Source organism: Oncorhynchus masou, chromosome 10 (genome assembly GCF_036934945.1).
Source record: "Oncorhynchus masou masou isolate Uvic2021 chromosome 10, UVic_Omas_1.1, whole genome shotgun sequence".
NCBI classification, from domain to species: Eukaryota; Metazoa; Chordata; class Actinopteri; order Salmoniformes; family Salmonidae; genus Oncorhynchus; species Oncorhynchus masou.
The window spans coordinates 47,565,093-47,587,912 of record NC_088221.1 but is presented as its reverse complement, the minus strand read 5'-3'; the positions used below and the strand labels follow the sequence as shown (position 1 = coordinate 47,587,912).

At 43.9% G+C, this 22,820-nt stretch overlaps 1 protein-coding gene and 1 long non-coding RNA gene across 3 annotated transcripts in view; one reads left to right on the top strand and one right to left on the bottom strand.

Moving 5' to 3' along the window:
• Positions 1-15,961, bottom strand: part of LOC135547701 (FHF complex subunit HOOK-interacting protein 1B-like) — a 50,650-nt gene extending 34,689 nt beyond the window's left edge. Inside the window, exons 1-2 of one of the 2 annotated variants that reach the window (XM_064976940.1) lie at positions 15,511-15,961; positions 5,345-5,545 (exon numbers count right to left, since the gene is read on the bottom strand). The gene's annotated coding sequence lies outside the window, so the exon portion shown is untranslated. The remainder of the gene's footprint in view (positions 1-5,344; positions 5,546-15,510) is intronic. The other variant, XM_064976941.1, reaches the window with a different exon arrangement.
• A 505-nt stretch (positions 15,962-16,466) lies between these two features.
• Positions 16,467-20,924, top strand: LOC135547024 (uncharacterized). The gene is made up of 3 exons (XR_010456662.1): positions 16,467-16,567; positions 17,222-17,353; positions 20,518-20,924. It is a non-coding gene; the product is annotated as an uncharacterized LOC135547024 (long non-coding RNA).
• The last annotated feature ends 1,896 nt before the right edge of the window (positions 20,925-22,820 follow it).

The following is a 22,820-nucleotide window of genomic DNA, read 5'->3' as shown; positions in this document are numbered from 1 at the left end:
CTGCCTTTCTAAGGTCTTCGAAAGCCAAGTTAACAAACAGATTTTCAACCATTTCGAATCCCACTGTACCTTCTCCGCTATGCAATCTGGTTTCAGAGATGATCATGGGTGCACCTCAGCCACGCTCAGGGTCCTAAATGACATCATAACCTCCAGCGATAAGAGACATTACTGTGCAGCCGTATTCATCAACCTGGCCTTCGACTCTTTCAATCACCACATTCTTATTGGCAGACTGGACAGCCTTGGTTTCTCAAATGATTGCATCGTCTGGTTCACCAACTACACTTCTCTGATAGAGTTCAGTGTGTCAAATCGGAGGACCTGTTGTCCGGACTTCTGGCAGTCTCTATGGAGGTACCACAGGGTTAAATTCTCAGGCCGACTCTCTTCTCTGTATACATCAATGATGTCGCTCTTGCTGCTTGTGTTCTTTGATCCACCTCTACGCAGATGACACCATTCTGTATACCTCTGGCCCTTCTTTGGACACTGTGTTAACCAACCTCCAGACGAGCTTCAGTGCCATACAACTCTCCTTCTGTGGCCTCCAAATGCTCTTAAATGCAAGTAAAACTAAATGCAAGTGAAACTCATTTGCACACACTGTATATAGACTTTTTCTACTGTATTATTGACTGTATATTTGTTTATTCCATGTGTAACTCTGTGTTGTTGTATGTGGTCGAACTGCTTTGCTTTATCTTGACCAGGTCGCAGTTGCAAATGAGAACTTGTTCTCATCTGGCCTACCTGGTTAAATAAAGGTGAAATAAAAAAAAGTAAAGTACAAATATACAGACTCTGTGAGCATAGCCTTGCTATTGAGAAAGGCCACCGTAGACAGACCTGTCTCTCAAGAGGAGGTGCACACTGACCACAAAACGAGGTTGAAACTGAACTCCACTTCCTAACCTCCTGCCAAATGTATATTATAAACATAATATTGCCTTGCTTAATGAAGAAATATCCTAAAAATCGGTTAAGTTTGTATTTCGTATATTTTATTTTATTTTACCCCTTCTCCTCAATTTTGATCTTATCTCATCGCTGGGAGGCAAAGGTCAAGTCATGCATCCTCCAAAACATGATCTGACAAACCGCGCATCTTAAGCTTCTTAACACCCGCCAATTTAACCCGGAAGCCAGCTGTAACCAATGTGTCAGAGGAAACACCGTTCAACTGACGACCAAGGTCAACATGCAGGCGCCCGGCCCGCATCGATGATGCCTGCCGTTTTACGGGCTCCTAACCAACTGTGCTATTTTGATAATTTTTTTCCCACATTGTTTGTAACTCATTTTAAACATAATGATTCTGCTACCGTCTCTTATGACTGAAAAGAGATTCTGGACATCAGAACAGCGATTACTCAGCTCGAACTGGACGGAGGAGGGCAGGGTGCCTTGTAAGAATTTGCAGACGAGCAGATTAACCACCACTACACTCCATATTATTGGCCAACGTTCAATCACTGGAAAACAAACTGGACTATCTATGATTAAGACTAACCTACCAACGGGACATTACAAACTGTAATATCTTATGTTTCACCGAGATGTGGCTGAACGAAGACACGGATAACATAGAGCTGGCTGGCTTCTCCGTGCAGCGACAGGACAGAGCAGCTATGTCTGGTAAGACGAAGGACGCCGTGTGTGTGTGTCTATTTGTTAATAACTGCTGGTGCGCGATGTCTAATATTAAAAAGTCTCGAGGTAATGCTCGCCTGAGGTAGAATACCTCAGGATAAGCTGTAGACCACACTATCTACTAATTGAGTTCTCATCTATATTATTCGTAGCCGTCTATTGACCACCACAGACCAATGCTGGCACTAAGACCGCACTCAACCAACTCTATAAGGCCATAAGCAAACAAGAACATGCTCATCCAGAAGCGGCGCTCCTAGTGGCCGGGGACTTTAATGCAGGTCAACTTAAATCCTTTTTACCACATTTTTACCAGCACGTCACAGAGATACATACAAACTTAAATACGTTTTACCTCATTTCTACCAACATGTCACATGTGCAGCCAGAGAGAAAATAAATAAATAATAATAATAATACAAATTATTAAAAATACTCTGGGCCACCTACACGCCACACACAGAGACGCATACAAAGCTCTCCCTCACCCTCCATCTGACCACAATTCTATCCTCCTGATTCCTGCTTACAAGCAAAAACAAAAGCAGGAACTTCGAGTGACTCTCTCAATACGAAAGTGGTCAGATGACGCGGATGGTACGCTACAGGACTGTTTTGCTAGCACACACTTCTACCATCTCAGTCACTGGCTTCATCAATAAGTGCATCGCTGACGTTGTCTCCACAGTGACCGTAGGTACATATCCCAGCCAGAAGCCATGGATTACAGGCAACATCCGCACCGAGCTAAAGGATAGAGCTATCGCTTTCAAGGAGCAGGACAATAATCTGGACGCTTATAAGAAATCCCGCTATAACCTCAGACAAACCATCAAACAGACAAAGCGTCAATACAGGGCTAAGATTGAATCATACTACACCGGCTCTGATGCTCGTCAGATGTGGCAGGGATTGAAAACTATTACAAACTACAAAGGGAAACCCAGCCGCGAGGTGCCCAGTGGCGCAAGCCTAGCAGACGAGATAAATGCCTTCTATGCTCGCTTTGAGGCAAGCAACAATGAAGCATGCATGAGAGCACCAGCTGTTCCGGACGACTGTCCGTAGCCGATGTGAGCAAGACCTTTAAAAACAGGTCAACATTCACAAAGACACGGGGCCAGACGGATTACCTGGACTTGTTCTCAAAGCATGCGAATCTTCACTGACATTTTCGACCTCTACCTGACCTAGTCTGTAATACCTACATGTTTCAAGCAGACCAACATAGTCCCTGTGCCCAAGGAAGCTAAGGTAACTTGTCTAAATGATTACCACCCCGTAGCACTCGGTAGCCATGAAGTGCTTCGAAAAGCTGGTCATGACTCACATCAACACCGTCATCCCGGATACCCTAGACCCACTCCAATTCTCATCCCACCCCAACAGATCCACAGATGATGCAAACCCACTCCACACTGCCCTTTCCCTTCCGGAAAAATCCATACATTAGGGCCAAAATACATGTATTTTGAATTGACTGATTTCCTTATATGAGCTGTAACTCTGTAAAATCGTTGAAATTGTTGCATTTAGATATTTTTGTGCAGTATAGATACACACACTCCTCTTCCTCAAAGTGGTCCTCTGAACTCAAATTTGAGTTTACATCCTAAATTGGCTGCCTTCAATTTGAATTGGCTGCCTTCAATTTGAATTGGCTGCCTTCAATTTGAATTGGCTGCCTTCAATTTGAATTGGCTGCCTTCAATTTGAATTGGCTGCCTTCAATTTGAATTGGCTGCCTTCAATTTGAATTGGCTGCCTTCAATTTGAATTGGCTGCCTTCAATTTGAATTGGCTGCCTTCAATTTGAATTGACCTCAACCCCTCGCCACACTGCTCCCCATGTCTCTAATGGGCTGTGTGAGGGAAGCTATATGCCGTACATAGAGCTGAGGTGAGGTGAGCAGCCTATGCCCCTGCTGACCCCCATCCTAACCCAGAAGAGCAGCACTGGGCCCAAGCCCCCCCCCATCCTAACCCAGAAGAGCAGCATAGGGCTGAGGTGAGCAGCCTATGCCCCTGCTGACCCCAATCGTAACCCAGGAGAGCAGCACGGGGCCCCAGCCCCCCATCGTAACCCAGAAGAGCACGGGGCCCCAGCCCCCCATCCTAACCCAGAAGAGCACGGGGCCCCAGCCCCCCATCCTAAACCAGAAGAGCACGGGGCCCCAGCCCCCATCCTAACCCAGAAGAGCACGGGGCCCCAGCCCCCATCCTAACCCAGAAGAGCACGGGGCCCCAGCCCCCATCCCTAACCCAGAAGAGCACAGGGCCCCAGCCCCCCATCCTAACCCAGAAGAGCAGGGGGCCCCAGCCCCCTATCCTAACCCAGAAGAGCACAGGGCCCCAGCCCCCATCCTAACCCAGAAGAGCACGGGGCCCCAGCCCCCATCCTAACCCAGAAGAGCACAGGGCCCCAGCCCCCATCCTAACCCAGAAGAGCACGGGGCCCCAGCCCCCATCCTAACCCAGAAGAGCACAGGGCCCCAGCCCCCATCCTAACCCAGAAGAGCACAGGGCCCCAGCCCCCCATCATAACCCAGAAGAGCACGGGGCCCCAGCCCCCATCCTAACCCAGAAGAGCACAGGGCCCCAGCCCCCATCCTAACCCAGAAGAGCACGGGGCCCCAGCCCCCCATCCTAACCCAGAAGAGCACAGGGCCCCAGCCCCCCATCCTAACCCAGAAGAGCACGGGGCCCCAGCCCCCCATCCTAACCCAGAAGAGCACGGGGCCCCAGCCCCCATCCTAACCCAGAAGAGCACGGGGCCCCAGCCCCCATCCTAACCCAGAAGAGCACGGGGCCCCAGCCCCCATCCTAACCCAGAAGAGCACGGGGCCCCAGCCCCCCATCCTAACCCAGAAGAGCACGGGGCCCCAGCCCCCCATCCTAACCCAGAAGAGCAGGGGCCCCAGCCCCCCATCCTAACCCAGAAGAGCACAGGGCCCCAGCCCACACAGACAGAGGAAGTTCACCGAGTGTGGTTTGGGTAACGAGCAACACTGATGTAGCCAAATGTCTCATCCAAGCGTTAGTTTCATCACCGTAGTTATGGGGAGAATAGAGCCATTTAGAGTCATATAGAGCTTAAAAAGGACAGTCAGTACTCTGTGTGGGGTTCCAAGTACTCCTTACTGTTCGGCTGAAGTTATTGCTTATAGCATATAGGGATGAGAAAAACGTACAAGCCACACAGTCTCTCGGTTGATCTCTCACTCGTGACTGACGTTAAAATAGAGAGCAGAGTTAGAGAGGAATGTATTGCTCTGTGGCTGAGACGGGACAGACACATTTAACACAACTTTTTTTTTTAAAGAACAGAGTGAACATAGGAGTGATTCATCTTTAATATCCGGGGTGGGTTACCACAGACAGCATAATCTCCATACCATTATTCCATCTCATCGATCTACATTCTTCACAGAAGCAGTTGGTGTCTTGAACATTTCCCCCCACCCCACACATACACATTTCCACGTTCCAAATCACGACAAAACAACTGACTGCTATACTTGGCTCAGGACGAGAGAAAAACAGAGCAAAGGCTGCTGGGAGATAAAGTAGGTTATCGTATCGCCTCAGAGAGTCACTATGATTCATAGAGGTTTGCTTACATCACTTGTACAGAGAGAGAGAGAGAGAGAGAGAGAGAGAGACAGGTTCTACAAAAAAAACACCATCTTACCTGAACACTTGCTCAGCGTCTGTCTGGGCTAAACCTCCATTTTGGCTCTGGTCCACAGAGGGAGGAGGAAGCCCTGGCTCATGGCCCTAGCTGGCTGCTCCAGTGCAACGCTGGCTTTTCAAGCAAGTCACCAACCAGCAGCGATTGGCTTAGCCTTCCTTAGCCCCAACTGCTCTCCCAGGACTGAAAGTCAACCACCACCTAGACAGAGAGGAGAGGGTTTGGTTATAAGCTGGTAAGCCGGTGTATTGTATCACACAGGTCTAGTCTGACAGAGAGAAACGCAGACAGAGGTGACGCAGAAGTGACACAGAAGGTGTTAAACAGGGTGTACCGCTACATGATTTAGCTGCCTCAGACTAGCTTGAGATCGGAGCCAAAATCCTCCATGTCTCAGAGCGCGTGTTCACAGACGCAATTGGGTGGGCTTACCGATCCCAGATGTCCTGATATTTCCTGAACATGTTTTATTTTTGAGTAAAAACAAAATACGCAAAGCTCTTGTAGTGTTGAGACGTTTTGAGAACACTGATCAGCAATAGCCAATGAGAGGCTGCCAGAGAAGAAGCCAGTAAGAAGAGGATGTTATTGGGGCGGTACAAATCTGTCGTTCTGCCCCTGAACAGGCAGTTAACCCACTGTTCCCAGGCCGTCATTGAAAATAAGAATTTGTTCTTAACTGACTTGCCTGGTTAAATAAAGGTTAAATAAAATAAAAAAATTAAAACAAATTATTTCACATCACCCAGAGTGACTCTCCAGCAGGAGAGATGACTGCTAGTACGTGTTTCTACAGTCCGCTACAGACATAGATGGTCCGTCCATAAGCTAAGCTTCAGCTAAAGTTAATTGAATTGCCTCAAAAAATTAGAGCCTAATTTGCCTACTCTTGTCTACAAAAAAATAAATAAAAATCTTTCAAAGTAGGCTACTACACCAGATCACATGATTTGGCCACAGAGGATCATTAGATTCTTAAAATAAAATAAAATTCACCTACATTAGATAATTAGATTCTTAAAATAAAATGAATTGTGAATAAAAAAATCACATTCACCTACAGTCAGAAGGGCCTGCAATTTGGACAGCCAGTGTGGCAAACACCAGAGGATTGCTGAGTTGTGACTAAGTGACTAAGTGACGAAGTAAAAAGTAGGAGCCCAGCCAAGGCATAAAGCAGCATTTCATCTTCATCTGGAAAGCACAACCATCTCTGCAGCACTCCATCAATCAGGCCTTTATGGTAGATTGGCCAGATGGAAGTCTCTCCTCAGTAAAAAGGCACATGACAGCCTGCTTGGAAGCTTGCCAAAAGGACTCTCAGACCATGAGAAACATGATTCTCTGGTCTGATGAAACCAAGATTGAACTCTTCAGCCTAAATGCCACGCATCACATCTGGAGGTAACCTGGCACGATCCCTACGGTGAAGCATGGTGGTGGCAGCATCATCATCATGCTGTGGGGATGTTTCTCAGCAACAGGGACTGGGAGACTCTTCAGGATCGAGGGAAAGATGAACAGAGCAAAGTACAGAGAGATCCTTGATGACAAACTGCTCTAGAGCTCTCAGGGCTTCAGGGGAACACCTTCCAACAAGACAATAACCCGAAGTACACAGCCAAGACATTGCAGGAGTGGCTTCGGGATATGTCTCTGAAATGTCCTTGAGTGGCCCAGCCAGAGCCCGGACTTGAACCCGATCTAACATCTCTGGAGAGACCTGAAAATAGCTGTGCAGCGACAGAGCTTGAGGGGATCTGCACAGAAGAATGGGAGAAACTCCCCAAATACAGGTGTGACAAGCTTTTAGCATCATATGCATGACTCAAGGCTGTAATCACTGCCCAATGTGCTTTCTGCTTTGTCATTCTGTGTGTAGATTGATGGGGGGGGGGGGGAGCTATTTAATTCATTTCAGAATAAGGCTGTAACGAAACAAAATGTGATAAAGTCAAGGGATCTAAATACTTTCCAAAGGCACTGTGTGTGTGTGTGTGTGTGTGTGTGTGTGTGTGTGTGTGTGTGTGTGTGTGTGTGTGTGTGTGTGTGTGTGTGTGTGTATTTATTTGCTAAAGCAAATACAGTGTAAAAGCCCACGTGGGCTGGGAATCCTGGAGATGACACTTTAATCAAATAAATAATGTACAACATGTTTTAAAGGCTAGGGGAAGCTCAAAACATTGTATTTATTTCTGTAGACACAGGAGACGGCTAATTAGGCTATATAATTCCGATAATTTACTTAGGGAAAGCTTAGCTTCCCCCGAGCCTTACGGACCCAACGCCTATGAACCTGTCAATCTACTACTGTCTCATAGTAAAGCGTTGACCTATTATTCTATTAGTCAGCTTGTCGACAAAGAAGTTGTGGGACTAAAGATCTCAAATCACTACAACCAGTAAGCCTGGGCTACATAAAACATAAAACAAAAAAAAACTGAGGTCAGAAATGTTGATAAAAAAAAAAAATAGTTTAGCATTATTAGCGCAGCTACGTGTGAATGTTCGTTTGGATACCGGATAAAGACAGTTGGGAAACCAATAGAACATGAGAGCAATAAGGCTACCGGTTTCAATCGCAAAGTCATATTTTTTATTTATTTATCCATTATTCTACCAGGCAAGTTGACTGAGAACACATTCTCATTTGCAGCAACAACCTGGGGAATAGTTACAGGGGAGAGGGGGATGAATGAGCCAATTGTAAACTGGGGATGATTAGGTGACCGTGATAGTATGATGGACAGCTTGGACAGCTAAGCCAGGACACCGGGGTTAACACCCCTACTCTTACGATAAGTGCCATGGGATCTTTAATGACCTCAGAGAGTCAGGACACCCATTTTAACGTCCCACCTGAAAGACGGCACCCTACACAGGGCAGTGTCCCCAATCACTGCCCTGGGGCATTGGGATATTTTTTTAGACCAGAGGAAAGAGTGCTACTGGCCCTCCAACCCCACTTCCAGCAGCATCTGGTCTCCCATCCAGGGACTGACCAGGACCAACCCTGCTTAGCTGCAGAAGCAAGCCAGCTGTGGGATGCAGGGTGGTATGCAGGGTGGGATGCAGGGTGGTATACTGGGTGGGATGCTGGGTGGTATGCAGGGTGGTATGCAGGGTGGTATGCAGGGTGGTATGCAGGGTGGTATGCAGGGTGGTATGCAGGGTGGTATGCAGGGTGGGATGTAGGGTGGTATGCAGGGTGGTATGCAGGGTGGGATGTAGGGTGGTATGCAGGGTGGGATGTAGGGTGGGATGCAGGGTGGTATGTAGGGTGGTATGCAGGGTGGTATGCAGGGTGGGATGCAGGGTGGGATGCAGGGTGGGATGTAGGGTGGGATGCAGGGTGGAATGTAGGGTGGTATGCAGGGTGGTATGCAGGGTGGTATGCAGGGTGGTATGCAGGGTGGTATGCAGGGTGGCTAAAACATGCCACCTAATATATGTAGTAAAACATTCAGGTTTCAAACTATTAAGTAGCTATACGTTTACAAAATGCATAATACCTCCGTTGCCTATGCATTTGAATGGCGAATCAATTTGGAAGCGGGCATCAATTACCAGTTGAGAAATAAATAAAAAACAGTAGCTCTTTAAATCATGCCCCCCCCCCCACGAAAAAAATGTAAGCCAGATATCACCAGCTAACTAAAACTCTGATACAGCTAAGCTGAAGGCTCAACATTTCAGACATAAAAACCATCAGGTGAACCTTTCGATCCCTGGCCTAACGTCAGGTAAACAAGAGAAGAAGAACTATATAAACGGTTACAATGAAAAGGGGATTTCATTTTTCAGGATACATTCTTCAGTGGCGTAAAATGTCGCTAAGTTCAAAGTTCAGCTGCTCAGATTCCAATGCTAGTAACAATAGAGGGATGAGACGGAAAATAAAATGTATCCCAGTAGGACAGAGGTCGTCAGTAGGACAGAGGTCATCAGTAAGACAGAGGTCATCAGTAAGACAGAGGTCATCAGTAAGACAGAGGTCATCAGTAAAACAGAGGTCATCAGTAAGACAGAGGTCATCAGTAAAACAGAGGTCATCAGTAAGACAGAGGTCATCAGTAAGACAGAGGTCATCAGTAAGTGAACAGAACTAAACCTTTCTGTTCACACTGACCGACAGAGCAGAAGTGAGAAATGTTAGCCTGCCTGAGGCACAGTGAGGCTTTTTGGCAGCGGCTGACCCTCAAACCTAGGAGCAGTTTAGGTGAAACATGTTCAGCACCGGCTGACCCTCAAACCTAGGGAGTAGTTTAGGTGAAACATGTTCAGCACCGGCTGACTCTGTTACAGTCCGAATTTAAAAATGGTTTAAATTGAGATGCGCCACAGGCCTACACACACATTCTCCCAAGTCAAAGTGGAATTATGTTTTCCATTATGTTTCTGTTTAACAAATGCTGAAATGTCTCGAGTTAATAAGTATTCAACCACTTTATGTCAAAGCCTAAATAAGTTCAGGAGTAAACATGTGCTTTAACTAGTCACATAAAAAGTTGCATGGACTCACTCTGTGTGCAATAATAGGTGTTTAACATGGTTTTTGAATGACTACCTTCTCTCTGTACCCCACACGTACAATTATCTGTAAGGTCACTCAGTCCAGCAGTGAATTTCAAACACAGATTCAACCACAAAGACCTGGGAGGTTTTCCAAAGCCTCAAAAAAGGGCACCTACTAGTAGAAGAGTAAAAAAATTTAAGAAGCGGAGATTGAATAGCCCTTTGAGAATGGTGAAGTTATTAATTACACTTAGGATGGAATACACCCAGTCACTACAAATACTACAAATATACAGTTGCCAGAGAGGAAGGAAACCGCTCAAAGATTTCACCATGAGGCCAATGGTGACTTTAAAACAATTACAGAGTGTAATGGCTGTGACAGGAGAAAACTGAGGATGGATCAACAACATTGTAGCTACTCCACAATACCAACCTAACCGACAGTGAAATGAAAGTAACACTGCAAAAAAAAAATGTTTTGTCCCAAATAGAACGTTATGTTTGGAGCAAATCCAATACAACACATTACAGAGTACCGCTCTCCATATTTACAACACATCACTGAGTACCGCTCTCCATATTTACAACACATTACACTGAGTACCGCTCTCCATATTTACAACACATTACACTGAGTACCGCTCTCCATATTTACAACACATCACTGAGTACCGCTCTCCATATTTACAACACATCACAGAGTACCGCTCTCCATATTTACAACACATCACTGAGTACCGCTCTCCATATTTACAACACATCACTGAGTACCGCTCTCCATATTTACAACACATCACTGAGTACCGCTCTCCATATTTACAACACATCACTGAGTACCGCTCTCCATATTTACAACACATCACTGAGTACCGCTCTCCATATTTACAACACATCACACTGAGTACCGCTCTCCATATTTACAACACATCACTGAGTACCGCTCTCCATATTTACAACACATCACTGAGTACCGCTCTCCATATTTACAACACAACACATTACAGAGTATCGCTCTCCATATTGACAACACATTACAGAGTATCACTCTCCATATTGACAACACATTACAGAGTACCACTCTCCATATTGACAACACATTACAGAGTATCACTCTCCATATTGACAACACATTACAGAGTACCACTCTCCATATTGACAACACATTACAGAGTATCACTCTCCATATTGACAACACATTACAACACACATCAACACATTACAGAGTACCGCTCTCCATATTGACAACACATTACAGAGTATCACTCTCCATATTGACAACACATTACAGAGTATCACTCTCCATATTGACACACATTACAGAGTATCACTCTCCATATTTATAACACATTACTGAGTACTGCTCTCCATATTGACAACACATTACAGAGTATCACTCTCCATATTGACAACACATTACAGAGTATCACTCTCCATATTGACAACACATTACAGAGTATCACTCTCCATATTGACAACACATTACAGAGTATCACTCTCCATATTGACAACACATTACAGAGTACCACTCTCCATATTGACAACACATTACAGAGTATCACTCTCCATATTGACAAACCGAGTGGTGGCTGCATCATGTTATGGACACCAGACGTGCCGATCTCGTCGTAATCGTATCCGTTTTAATCAAACCTGATACTGGTAATTGGATTGACTGGCGATGAGAAAACTGAGAAGTGTGCTGTAAATGCAGGTAAAGCCTGGAGTGAGCGTTATTGTAGCATTACTTAGGCCGCGTCTCAGAGCACATCATTTGTTGTGTTCATTCACTCAGACACATTGTTAAAATGAACCCGAGAGATGAAAATGCACATGATTACTTTACTTAGTCTTATTCAATTATCAACGGAATAGACAAATACATAGGCCCCTTGCATGGCTGCATGTATTCCAGACACAGATTTAGAAGCTAGGCTCATTTTCTTGCTCCATATTGTTTCACTTTGCTCCTCTCCAAAGCTTTTCTCTGCCGACACTTTGTAAAATCAAAAGAAACGACCTACATGTCTTTTTATCCCCCATAATGATCTGTCGCTCAGTAAAACATGACTGGGCAAGAATACATAATAATAGCAAAGCTCAAGACAGACGTCAATGGAATAATTATACGGACAGACAAAGTAGGCCTACTGAACAGCGCCAATTAGACTAAAAACAACCATATGACCTCAGTCGACAGGAAATTACTAGTTTGAACAATGATGACTAGCTACAGATTCATACACTATGTTTGGACAAGACAAACGTATGCCCTGATACGAATGACTGAGTGTGGTGAAACAGAGCAGTGCACGTGTCTGGGGAAATGAGAGCGGATAGTTGTAATCCAATCGTTAGCCCCTAATAAGTATGGGGGAAAATGCAATACAACACATTAATGAATACCACTCTCCATAGTGGTGGCTGCATCATGTTATGGGTATGATTGTCGTCATAAGGACTGGGGAGTTTTTCAGGATAAAAAAAAAACAGATTGGAACAAACCACAGGTAAAATCCGAGAGGAAAACCCAGTTCAGTCTGCTTTCCACCAGACACCGGTCAGGATGCTCTCAATGGTGCAACTGTAGAACATTGAGGATCTGGGGGACATATGCCAAATCTTTTCAGTCTCTTTTCAGGTTGTTGTCCTGGCACCACACTGCCAGGTCTGTCTCATCACTGTCGGTGATTAGGCCTACCACTGTTGTGTCGTCAATAAACTTAATGGTGTTGGAGTCATGCTTGGCCACGCAGTAGTGGGTGAACAGGGAATACAGAATGGGACTGACCACGCACCCCTGAGGGGCCCCAGTGTTGAGGATTGCCTACTGCCCGTATGTGTTGTTGCCTATCCTTACCACCTGGGGGCAGCCCATCAGGAAGACCAGGATCCAGTTGCAGAGGGAGGTGTTCAGTCCCAGAATCCATAGCTTAGTGATGAGCTCTGTGGTCACTATGGTGTGGAAACGCTGAGTCAATGAACAGCATTCTCGTATACAGTTGAAGTCAGAAGTTTACATAAACTAGTTTTAATGACTCCAGCCTAAATGTTTCAAACACTCCACAAATTTCTTGTTAACAAACTATAGTTTTGGCAAGTCGGTTAGGACATCTATTTTTTGCATGACACAAGTAATTTTTCCAACAATTGTTTCCAGACAGATTATTTTCACTGTATCACAATTCCAGTGGGTCAGAAGTTTACATATACTATGTTGACTGTGCCTTTAAACAGCTTGGAAAATTCCAGAAAATTATGTCATGGCTTTAGAAGCTTCTGATAGGCTAATTGACATTACATGAGTCAATTGGAGATGGATGTATTTCATGGCCTGTTAACAAGACCTTTGTGGAGTGATTGAAAAACAAGTTTTAATGGACTCCAACTTAAGTGTATGTAAACGTCCGACTTCAACTGTACATGCTCTAAGTGATTGATAATTGGTATTCAGCAGTCATAAAAGTATGCCTTATTTACCTTTGAGGAACTACTAAAAAGTAATTTTGTCAGAAAGCATAGGCAGCAGCTCTATAGAGATGATATGACTTGGAAATAAATAATAAAGTAAAATAAATGTTAATAAATTACTAAAATATTTTATGAAAGTAAAGTGATTAAAATAGTTGATAAGTGATAAGCAGTTACTACCATCATTGGATGTATTGTTTTATCCTTTGTTGTTACAGTATTCAACCCACACAATGCCAAGTGATTGAAAAAATAATCATCTAAACCGTAAACCTTGATTATTTATTTAGATAACTGGCACGAAGCTAAAACAGGATAGTTTAAAAAAGCGCACATCACTACTGAAAAAGGTACGTTTGAGCACCTATCCCTCACCAATGGCCAGATAGAGGACAGAATGTAGACGACAGAATGTAGACGACAGAATGTAGACGACAGAATGTAGACGACAGAATGTAGACGACAGAATGTAGACGGCAGAATGTAGACGACAGAATGTAGACGACAGAATGTAGACGACAGAATGTAGACGACAGAATGTAGAGGTAGGGAAAATATTTTTCCAAGAGAAGCTAACTGACCACAGTCATGTTTACTGAACACTGTATCTGCGTCTGAAATGGAACCCTAAATTGAACTATTTTTGAACAGGGCCCACAAGATTCTGGTCAAAAGCTGTGCACATCGTGTAAGGAAAAGGTCTCCCTCTCTCGCCGCTGGCCTGGCCACGGGACATGTGCCCGCATGATACATTATTGAGTGGCAAGCATGTCAAGTCCATCTCAAAAACCTCCTGACCTGGAAAGCTCAGTCATGTTTCATGTTCTCAAGACCAACATGACATTGCTGAGGAATTACAGTCAGAGCCAGATCCTGTAGCAATCTAGTAAACTTGCTAGTGACTTCAGTGAATGTTTAACACATTTCTAAAGGTAAATGTGTTAAATTATAACTGTGACATAATTAACTTGGGGCTCTATGTAAATCTATTTCTGGAAACTGATGTAAGTATGTAAGGTTATCGCTACTCCGCACACCTTCCGTTATTTTCCATAGAGCTTATACCCCCTTAATTGTTTTCATTGAACCTTTATTTAACTAGGCAAGTCACTTAAGAACAAATTCTTATTTTCAATGACAGCCTACCGGGGAACAGTGCCTTGTTCAGGGGTAGAACAACCGATTGTTACCTTGTCAGCTCGGGGATTCAATCGGACAACCTTTCGGTTACTGGCCCTAACCACAAGGCGTGGATGGTCCGAGACCATAATCAGACAGTATACCACGGGCATGACAAAAAAACAACATTTTTTTTTGTATTGTTCTAATGACATTGGTAACCAGTTTATAATATCAATAAGGCACCTCGGGTTTATGCTATATGACCAATATACCACGGCCAAGGGCTGTATCCAGGCACTCAGTGTTGCGTCGTGATTAAGAACAGCCCTTAGCCATGTTAAATAGGCCATATACCACACACACGTATGCCTTAATGCGTAAGTATTCCTTACGTAAAGACAGGACACTCCATTTAGTATGATGTTACTTTTTTAGTATGGCATGTATTATTTTGTTTATATCCATCATCCATGTCATATGATATCTTACGAATTACAATGTGTATGATGTTTTGCAAACTGTACAAAAGGTTACATATTTTAAAATTGGTGACTTAAGTCAAAAAAATATCTGTGTCTTATGTAACCTTATCCAAACATAACATAACACTAATTTCATCCTCTCAGATGTGAAAATATACTACGTCTAGTCTATGAGATCAGGTTGAATTATAACCAAATAGCATTCATTGTTAAATAACGTTTAGTCGTTTATAATTTATGAGTATTCAACAATAAAAGCTAGCTAGTTTCAACATATGACTTATTAAACGTTAACAATTACAACATTTGTGGAAAAATGTGTTGGCTAGCTAGCCAAGTAAAACAACGCCTCAACGTTCATATAAAACAGTTGATGAACATAACATATCACGTAGCAACTGTCAGCCAGCTAAATGCTGCTGTGTGTCAGATATTATAGCTAACTAGTTAAATATAGAGATGTCTCCTTCCTACTTTCAGACTTTGCTGAATGCTAAATAGCAACATAACGTTAGCAAGTAAAAAAAAAAATGGCAATTGATGAAACATATTTCAGTTGAACAGGCAGATACTCACGCAGTGATTTCCACGAAACAACTTAGCTTGCTAGTTAGCCAAAATGCTAACGGTGGCTATACGGGCAATTCCACTGTCAGTCAATCAGGGTGTACACTGTATAAAGATGGAGCCAACATTACAAAAACAAACAACAAAACTACACACGAACGCAAATAAGATCGCCTAAAAAATGTATCCTTTTGTCGCATAGATTACTCCTTTTTAGACAACAACAAAGCATTTTCTGATTTCACAATCATTCTCTCTTTTTTTTTCGTTGCCATCTTCCTCTGTCACAGACACACACCCACACGCAAGGGACGCTGTGACGTTTTCACAAACCGCTACCACGGATTCGCCGCCACATCCCGGTACTCTTTTCTCCGCCGCCCTTGAAAGGGAACGTCCTATGTGAAAGTCAGGCGTGCACATTTTTTTTTTACCTGTCGTGTGTGTGTGTGTGTGTGTGTGTGTGTGTGTGTGTGTGTGTGTGTGTGTGTGTGTGTGTGTGTGTGTGTGTGTGTGTGTGTGTGTGTGTGCGTGCGTGGGTGGGTGTGTGTGTGTGTGTGTGCGTGCGTGGGTGTGTGTGTGGGACAAAATACATTTCCTAACGCATAATAGTCATGTTGGAGCTGCATAGATCCGTATAAATGTGTCAGATTGTGTGGGTGAGTGAGGGTTATACAGAGGAGGATTGTAGAATATACTTTAACGACCCTGGGTTTATAAACGCGGATATCGTCTTTACCGCTGGAGCCTGCATTTACGGCACAGTCGATAGCCCTCGAGACTTCGCGCTCGAAGGCGGAGGGTTTGAGACCTGCTCCCTGCCGTTTCATTACAATATTATAATTTAGCTCAATTAACACAACCATTGGCTACAACTTTATTGGTTTGATTGGTTTATAGTTTAGGCCCCATCAAATGAACTAAGATATCAAATGAACTAAGATATCAATGCAGTCATAATTGTTTGGTATTTGCTGCAGGATAGCACTAGTTGGTCCCTGGAGACTGCTGTCTGGTTGGAGAGTCACCTGCTCCCTCCATGGAGACAGACCAGCATGATCAACAGGTGTGTTTTAAAATGTTTGCCTTTATTTTACCAGGTAAGCTAGTTGAGAACAAGTTCTCATTTGCAGCTGCGACCTGGCCAAGATAAAGCAAAGCAGTTCGACACATACAACAACACAGAGTTACACATGGAATAAACAGACATATGGTCAATAATACAGTAGAAAAAGTCTATATACAGTGTGTGCAAATGAATTAAGATAAGGGAGGTAATGCAATAATTAGGCCATGGTGGCGAAATAATTACAATATAGCAATTGAACACTGGAATGGTAGATGTGCAGAGTATGCATGTATGTATGTATGTATGTATGTATGTATGTATGTATGTATGTATGTATGTATGTATGTATGTATGTATGTATGTATGTATGTATGTATGTATGTATGTACTGTATGTACTGTATGTACTGTATGTATATATACACATATATATATATATGCACATATGAATGTGCAAGTAGAGATACTGGGGTGCAAAGGAGCAAGATTTTTTTTTAAATACAGTTTGGGGATGAGGTAGTTGGATGGGCTATTTACAGGATATGTACAGGTGCAGGTGCAGTGATCTGTGAGCTGCTATGACCACTGGTGCTAAAAGCTGGTGAGGGAGATAAGAGTCTCCAGCTTTAGTGATTTTTGCCGTTTGTTCCAGGCATTTGCAGCAGAAAATGGGAAGAGAGGCGCCCAAAAGAAGAATTGGCTTTGGGGATGAACAGTGAGATATACCTGCTGGAGCGCGTGCTACGGATGGGTGCTGCTATGGTGACCAGTGAGCTGAGATAAGGTGGGCTTTACCTAGCAATGACTTGTAGATGACCTGGAGCCACTGGGTTTGGCGCCGAGTATGAAGCGAGGGCCAGCCAACGAGAGCGTACAGGTCGCAGTGGTGGGTAGTATATGGGGCTTTGGTGACAAAACGGATGGCACTGTGATAGACTGCATCCAATTTGTTGGAGGCTATTTTGTAAATGACATCGCCAAAGTCAAGGATCGATAGGATGGTCAGTTTTACGAGGGTATGTTGGCAGCATGAGTGAAGGATGCTTTGTTGCAAAATAGGAAGCAGAAATCTAGATTTCATTTTGGATTGGAGATGTTTAATGTGAGTCTGGAAGGAGAGTTTACAGTCAGAACTGTCCAGAGTAGAGATGCTGGACAGGCAGGCATTTGCGGGCAGCGATCGGTTAAAGAGCATGCATTTTGTTTTACTTGCATTTAAGAGCATTTGGAGGCCACGGAAGGAGAGTTGTATGGCATTGAAGCTCGTCTGGAGGTTGGTTAACACAGTGTCCAAAGAAGGCCAGAGGTATACAGAATGGTGTCGTCTGCGTAGAGGTGGATCAAAGATCACAAGCAGCAAGAGCGACATCATTGATGTATACAGAGAAGAGAGTCGGCCCAAGAATTGAACCCTGTGGCACCCCCATAGAGACTGCCAGAAGTCCGGACAACAAGCCCTCTGATATAACACACTGAACTCTGTCTGAGAAGTAGTTGGTGAACCAGGCAGGCAATCATTTGAGAAACCAAGGCTGTTGGGTCTGCCAATAAGAATGTTGTGATTGACAGAGTCGAAAGCCTTAGCCAGGACGATGAATTTGGCTGCACAGTAATGTCTCTTATCGATGGCGGTTATGATATCGTTTAGGACCTTGAGCCTGGCTCAGGTGCACCGATGACCAGCTCTGAAACTATATTTGCATACGGAGAAGGTACGGTGGGATTATCGATGGCGGTTATGATATCGTTTAGGACCTAGAGCCTGGCTCAGGTGCACCGATGACCAGCCCTAAAACTATATTTGCATACGGAGAAGGTACGGTGGGATTCTAAATGATCAGTAATCTGTTTGTTAACTTGGCTTTCGAAGACCCTTAGAAAGGCAGGGTAGAATAGATATAGGTCTGTAGCAGTTTGGGTCTAGAGTGTCTCCCCCTTTGAAGAGGGTCATGACTGTGGCAGCTTTCCAACCAATGGGAATCTCAGACAATACGAAAGAGATGTTGAACAGGCTAGTAATAGGGTTTGCAACAATTTCGGTAGATAATTTTAGAAAGAGAGTGTCCAGATTGTCTTGGCCGGCTGATTTGTAGGCGTCCAGATTTTGCCACTCTTTCAGAACATTAACTATCTGGATTTGGGTAAGAAGAAGAAAGAGAAATGGGGAGGCTTGGGCGAGTTGCTGTGGGGGGTTGAGGGCTGTTGATCGGGGTAGGGGTAGCCAGTTGGAAAGCATGGCCAGACTTAGAAAATTCTTATTGAAATTCTCATTTATAGTGGATTTATCGTTGGTGACTGTGTTTCCTAGCCTCAGTGCAGTGGGCAGCTGGGAGGAGGTGCTCTTATTCTCCATTACAGCGTCCCATAACGTTTTTGAGTTTGTGCTACAGGATGCAAATTTCTGTTTGAAAAAGCTAGCCTTAGCATTCCTAACTGCCTGTGTATATTAGTTCCTGACTTCCCTGAAAAGTTACATATCACGGGGGCTGTTCGTTGCTAATGCAGAAAGCCACATGATGTTTTTGTGTTGGTTAAGGGCAGTCAGGTCTTGAGAGAACCAAGGGCTATATCTGTTCCTGGTTCTACAGTTTTGAATGGGGCATGCTTATTTAAGATGGTGAGGAAGGCACTTTGAAAGAATAACCAGGCATCCTCTACTGACGGGACGAGGTTGATATCCTTCCAGGATACCCAGGCCAGGTCGATTAGAAAGGCCTGCTCGCTGAAGTGTTTTAGGGAGCATTTGACATTGATGAGGGGTGGTCGTTTGACCACAGACCTATTACGGACGCAGGCAATGAGGCAGTGATCGCTGAGATCTCGGTTGAAAACAGCAGATGTGTATTTGTAGGGCAAGTTGGTTAGGATGATATTCATGAGGGTGCCAGAATTTACGTATTTGGGGTTGTACCTGGTGGGTTCATTGATAATTTGTGTGAGTTTGAGGGCATCAAGCTTAGATTGTAGGATGGCCGGGGTGTTAAGCATGTCACAGTTTAGGTCACCTAGCAGCACCAGCTCTGAAGATAGATGGTGGGCAATCAATTCACACATGGTGTCCAGGGCACAGCTGGGGGGCAGAGGGTGGGCTATAGAAAGCGGCAACGGTGAGAGACTTGTTTCTGGAAAGGTGGATTTTAAAAGTAGAAACTCGAATTGTTTGGGTACAGACCTGGATATTAAGACATAACTCTGCAAGCTATCTCTGCAGTAGATTGCAACTCCTCCCCCTTTGGCAGTTCTATCTTGTCGGAAAATGTTATAGTTAGGGATGGAAATTTCAGGGTTTTTGGTGGTCTTCCTAAACCAGGATTCAAACACGGCTAGGACATCCGGGTTGGCAGAGTGTGCTAAAGCAGTTAATAAAACAAACGTATTGCCTTGTTTTATTTCTTTACCCACCTATTGTTCACCTAACACCTTTTTTGCACTATTGGTTAAAGCCTGTAGAGGAACAGAGGGAGAGTAGGATGAGGGTATGGCTAAAGGCTAACAGGAATGATTGTTTAGTGCGTTCAGAGCAGATAGTAAAAGGAGCAGGTTTCTGGGCATGAGAGAATAGATTCAAGGCATAATGTACAGACAAAGGTAGAGTAGGATGTGAGTACATTGGAGGTAAACCCAGGCATTGAGTAGTGATGAGAGATATTGTCTATAGAGACATGTAAACCAGGTGATGTCACAGCATATGTGGGAGGGAGAACTAAATGATGTATGTGACATCAGTGTGTTGGGTTACTGGAAAAGGGCCTATGAGAGCATAGATGATTTTCCGGCTCTACATTGATATTGCTAAATGTATTGTACTCCTTTACTGAACTGTTAGGAGCTAGTAACAAGCATTTCTCTGCACCCGCTAAACTGTGTACGTGGCCAATACACTTTGATTTAATTAGATTTTCATCCATCCCTTTCTCTCATCCATTTCTCTTTCTTTCCATCTCCTAGTCGGCTGGAGGGAGTTGGCGGTTACGGTTACAGAAGTCATCAAAAGAGAGCGCCTGGGGAATAGGAGTGGTGCTAGGCACTGCAGGTCCTGGATTCACCTCTACATCACCAGAGGAACAGAGGAGGAGTTGGTGGTTGACCCATCAGAGGAGTTTTATTATGGATGGCTACAGGTCATGACCTTTCCCATCTTCTACATCTGGGTTCTCTTCATCCGCATATGCTTACATCAAATGAAGCCTATGGCTGGCCGGTTATCCATTCTCAGGTGTTCGCTGTCAATGTACTGTTTCTCTGTTTCTCTGTTCTTGACTTCTGTTGTTTATTTTTTGTGTTTTTCTTCTTTGTATAAATATGTTGAGACCTTGTACACATGAAATAAATTGTGATTTGATTGGATAGATAATAAACAGAAGTATAAATAGACCACCTCATAGACCAATTTTTTTTTTAAACCAATTGAAATGTTAATTTTGTAGATATTTGATATGTTATTTGACATTATTTTAATGAGACATGATTCCCTGCAATAGATGAATCGTACGTGGCACTGTGGCTTACACTCGGCTACTTCTCTGACCGATTATTTCACAGATAATTGTATTTTGGGGGTACAGAGATGAGATAATCCTTCACAAATCATGTTAAACACTTTTATTGCATACCGAGTGAGTCCATGCAACTTATTATGTGACTTGTTTAGCACATTTTTACTCCTGATGTTATTTAGGCTTGACACAACAAAAGGCTTGAATACATATTCACTCAAAACATTTCAGCTTTACATTTTTTAATAATTTGTTTAAAAAAAAAAAAGTTCTAAAAACAAAATTCCACTTTCAAATTGTGGGATATTGTGTATTGATCAGTGACACGGGCTTTAACACAAGAACATATGAAACATGTCATGGGGTGTGAATACTTTCTGGAGACACTGTGCATTTTTGTTTATATATGGTACCATCGTCAAATTTAGATTTTTTTTAACAGGTGGAACCTTGTGTGTGTGTGTGTGTGTGTGTGTGTGTGTGTACAAGTGGTGGGTTGGAAATAATCCTTTGTGCTTGTTAATGCATTTAAAAACAAGTGAAAATATATATTGTGGAGAGCCAATGACCTGGGAGAGAGAGTTGGCTTTTCTTTTATGATGACTCCAAGGCTTAGTAACGAAATGTTCTATTTATATTTCTCTGGATCTGAACTACTCTGACCAAGACTGTATCTGTGTTGTGCTTCCCCCTGCAGGTTTCCTGGAGCACGCTTCCTGTTGAGGAAACGGCAGGAGAAGTTCCACCCCCATTCATTTCCAATGAGGGCACGCAGAGAAACTTGAGGGGGATTGTGGGAAGCTGAGCGGTAAAGACCTCTGCTAGAGGAGCAGTCGAAAAGTTCAGTTTTATTCAAAATTCATGTGAAGCGAAGCATTGGAGAAGGTACCGCCTCTGGTCAAAACCCACTGTCAGAGTAGGAGGTTCTGGTCTTTATTCAGTCCATGGCCACGTTTGGCTGGAGGTGCACGGGAAGCAGTTGACCCTCACCAGGGGTTGACCCTCACCAGGGGTTGACCCTCACCCCTGGTCTCATCTCTCCAAGCTTATGCTCTACATATATTCATGCTGGAAGGCTGACCTGTGCTTCGGTTTCGGGGCCAAACGGTGGATCGACCCCGACATCTCCAACCCTGTATTCGCCTCATTGAGGCACCAGTACTTCTACTTCTTCTGGTTCTCTGTGCATATCTTCACCACTGTGGGCGACATGACCACCTGTTTATGATGGCAGACCTGCTGATCACCATGCTGGTGTTTGCCTCCATCGTGGGACATGCCCAGACTGGCTAATCCTACCTCATCCAAACGTCTTCCATTTAAGAATGATGGAGGTCACTGTTTACTTGGTGACCTTCAACGCTGCAGAAATGTTTTAGTACCCTTCCCCAGATCTGTGCCTCGACACAAACCTGTCTCGGAGCTCTACAGAGAATTCCTTTGACCTCGTGGCTAATGGCTCTGTCATGCACTGTCAACTGTGGGACCTTATATAGACAGGTGTGTGCCTTTCCAAATCATGTCCAAACAATTGAATCTACCACAGGTGGACTCAAATCAAGTTGTAGAATCTCAAGGACGATCAATGGAAACAGAGCTCAATTTCGAGTCTCATAGCAAAGGGCCTGAATTCTTATGTAAATAAGGTTGTGCCTGGATTTGATTATTTGTACATTTGCAAAAATTTCTGAAAACCTGTTTTCACTTTCATTGTGGGGTGTCGTGTGTAGATTGATGAGGGAAAAAACAATATTT